The sequence below is a fragment of the Empidonax traillii genome, unplaced genomic scaffold (genome assembly GCF_003031625.1).
Source record: "Empidonax traillii isolate 1590-97213 ecotype Southwest subspecies unplaced genomic scaffold, ASM303162v1 scaffold1093:size318273, whole genome shotgun sequence".
In the NCBI taxonomy this organism is placed as follows: domain Eukaryota; kingdom Metazoa; phylum Chordata; class Aves; order Passeriformes; family Tyrannidae; genus Empidonax; species Empidonax traillii.
The window spans coordinates 122,172-126,269 of record NW_020956286.1 but is presented as its reverse complement, the minus strand read 5'-3'; positions in this window follow the sequence as shown (position 1 = coordinate 126,269).

Below are 4,098 nucleotides of genomic sequence, written 5' to 3'. Positions count from 1 at the left end.
GTTTTATAGCATCCGTACTCCGGGTCTCGTGACAAGAAACATACAATTGGATACAGGCTACTGTCCAGCTGTAAACATCCATTACAAATACCTTTATAATTGGACATTAACAGATAACAGGGCAATAGTTTACTTTAACAAACTCCACCTTCTTCTTGCCACTCATTTTTCTTTGTTCTTAAAAAGACACCCGTAGCCATCTTGGGACCTATAACTTATAGTACTTATAAAACTATGTGAAGGTTTATAAAAGTCTATAAAAGTACCACACACAATATAAATTGCTCACACATTCATTATGTTCCTCCCACAAGTCACCATGTGAATGGTTAGAAAGGTTGAAAAAGAACATCCAGCAGTATTCAGGAGTTAAATTAGATGACTCAGCAGGGCAACAATTGTTGAAAGTTTGTTTTGTAACTCACTCCTGGTCAGATATTAAGAAGAAATTAGAAAAGATAGAAGAATGGTATGAGAAGGAGTTGAATGTACTATTAAAAGAAGCCCCAGAAGTATATGTACATAGAGATGAAGAAAAGCAGAAACAGAAACTTAAAGTAATGTGGGCTACAGTGAAAGAGGCAAGTAAATCTGAAGAAGAGAGGAGGTGGGAACACCACTAGAACAAAAAGGGGGTCCCAGTGGTAATAGAGGGCAAAAAGCCACCCGGCACAAGAGACCCCCTCAAATAATGCAGAAGTCGGAACTAGAAACAACCCTCCAAGGGGTACGAATTAGGAAAGTGAAATGTTTCTACTGTGGGAAAGAAAGACACTTTAAGAAAGAGTGTCCAAAGCGCCAGAGAGACATCAAATCTTCCAGTTACAGGAGGACTCAGAATAGGGAAGTCAGGGGCTCTACCCTCTGGGGTCAGAAATAGGAAGAGAGCCCTTGATAAGCTTGAAATTAGGACCCCAGGGGGAGGATACCATCTTCTTAGTAGATTTGGGAGTTCAACGGACCTGTGTAATCAAACCCCCCATGGGGGTTAGAGTATCTGATCAAAGCATTACAGTAATGGGGGCAAAAGGAGAGAAATTTGAAGTACCTGTAGCCTCATCTGTATTAATAAAAGGAAATGGAAAAATAATTAAGACAGATGTATTAATCACATCCCAAGTTGGAGTAAATCTGCTAGGCAGAGATCTAATGGGAATCTTGGGGATATGAGTTGTACCACAAGGGGAAGGGGTAGGAGTTAAACTTTTCATCTTAAGGGAAGGATTAGATATAAATCCTCAAGTATGAGCTGGAGATAGAACCCTTTAAAGTAGAGTTATACACAAAAATTGCTGTCCGAGTTCGGCAGTACACCATTCCCCTTGAAGGGAGAAAGGGTCTTGCACCAGTGATATGTAGATGATTTGTTAATAGCAGGAAAAGAACAATTAGAAATAGAAGAGGAAACAGTAAGACTGCTCAACTTCTTGGGAGAACAAGGGTTAAGAGTATCAAAGAGCAAACTTCAATTTGTAGAAAAAGAGGTTAAATACCTAGGACATATTATAAGAAAGGGTGGGCAAAAATTAAGTCCCAAGAGGATAAGAGGGATTTTAGATCTCCCTCTCCCACAAACAAAAAAGGAAATAAGAAAATTTTTTCGGATTAGTAGGTTTTTGCAGGCTATGGATTCTAGACTATAGTAGTAAGACAAAATTTCTATATGAAAAATTCTCAGTCCTTGAGAAAGTTTACCAAGCAGAATATTCCTTAGAGGAAACAGAAAAAATTGAAAAGCTAAAAGACTTAAACCTTTTGATCTTTATGTAAATGCTACAGAGGGGATTGCAAAAGGAGTTGTCACACAAGACTGGGGAGGGGTCAGAAAGCCAATAGGGTTTCTATCAAAGATCCAGTAATCAGAGGATGACCAACGTGTGTACAAGCAGTAGCTGCCACAGTCATCCTTGTAGAAGAGGCAAGGAAGTTAACATTTGCAGTAAAAATTAATATTCACACTCCACATTCTGTGAAGACTATACTAAGTCAAAAATCTGGGAGGTGGATGACAGATTCTCAAATCTTAAAGTATGAGACCATACTAATGGAAAAAGATGACTTTAACCTCTAATTCATGTGCAGATCCAGCCCAGTTTTTATATGGTCAAAAGAACATAGTGAGACTGAACACAGTTGCTTAGATGTTATCAATTACCAGACAAAGGTCAGAGAAGATTTGATGTATGTTCCCATAAAAGAGGAGATGCATCTATTCACAGACAGATCATTAAAGGTAATAGAAGGAAAACAGAGAAGTGGTTATGCAGTAGTTGATGGAGAAGATTTTATGGTGGTAGAATCAGAGACTCTCCCGAGCAACTGGTCTGCTCAAGTATGTGAAGTGTATGCAGTAATCAGTGCGCTGCGTATAATCAGTAATGGAATTGGAACTGTATACACAGATTCTAGATATGTTTGGGGAGTCGCACAGGTGTTTGGTAAAATTTGACATGAGAGAGGAATGATGACCTCTCAAGGAAAAGAAATAGGCCATCGTGAACTTGTTGAAACCTTACTATAGGAGGTCCAACAACCCCAAGAAATTGCCATCGTACATGTTAAATAACACCAAAAAGGAAAAAGTATAATTTGTCAAGGGAACACCTGAGTTGACCAAGTTGCCAGAAAAGCAGCTCTAGGGCATAAAGTATCAGAAGCAAAAGTGATGGTCCTTATACCAGTACCAAGAGAACTTCCCCAACCAGTATTTACTGAGAAAGAAGAACAAAAATTGTTAGAAATAGGGGCCGAGAAACATGATGGTGGAAAATGGTGCCTCCCAGATGGGAAGCAAATATTATCAGAAGCCATCACGCGGTAAATACTAAAAGAACTACATCAAAGCACACATTGGGGAATACAGACTCTAGTAGAAACATTTCTAAAAGTTTACGAGTGCCTAGGGGTATGGACTGTGGTTAAACAAGTAACAAGCCAATGTCTAATCTGCCAAAAAGTAAACAAAAAGACACAAAGAACTCATCCCCTTGGAGGGCGAGAATTGGCAACCAGACCCTTTCAAAAGATACAGGTAGATTTTACCGAACTGCCCCTGGTCCAAAGATGGAAGTATCTATTAGTAATAGTAGATCACTTGACACATTGGGTAGAAGCATTTCCGTTTTTAAAAGTCACAGCACAAAGCGTAGTGAAAGTACTGTTGGAACAGGTGATTCCCAGATTCGGGTTACCTGAGACCGTAGACTCAGACCGGGGGTCGCACTTCACCTCGAAGCTCCTGAGATTAACATGCAAGGCCTTGCAAGTTACTTGGCAACACCATACCCCCTGGTACCCCCAGAGCTCAGTCAGAGTAGAATATATGAACCAAACCTTGAAACGGACCATAACCAAACTGACACTGGAAACAGGGCTACCATGGACAAAGTGCTTACCCCTAGTACTTTTCCGAATTCAGACAGCCCCCAGGAAAGATCTAAACATATCTCTCTATGAGATGCTATTTGGGCTGTCCTATCCCACCTGTCTAAGGGGTGCCCAACTCCCCACTCTTGAGTTGGGTGACAAATACCTTAGGGAATATATTGCAATGATAGCAAAAAATTTGGAAAACCTTAGACAACAAGGGCTACTGCCCCAGACTGTAAAATTAGAAATGAAAATACATAAATGTATGGCGGGAGACTGGGTTTTGATTAAAACTTGGAAAGAGGAACCCCTCAAACCAGAATGGGAGGGAAGGACCCTATCAGGTATTATTGACTACTGAAACTGAAGTAAGGACTATGGAGAAGGGGTGGACCCACAGTATCCAAGTCAAAGGACCTGTGACACCCCCTCCTGCTGTCCCAGAGTGGAAATGCCAAGGAGAATATCCGAGGCTCAAAATAACCCAAAAGTAAATTCTCTTACAGTCACCGAAGGGTGGCAGCTGTTGAGACATGAATCCCTGCAAAATTTCAGCCCTTGGGAGGGGCCACCATTGCGAGAACCAATAGTGTAATCACAAGTTGAGCTGCAAGAGGAAGATGTAAACTGTGACTCCATAATCCTTAACATTATGTCCTAGTCCTATAAAGAATTAAGGTAACAAATTTATGGTATGAAGTGGGATTGTAACTATTTGACAGAGTAAAC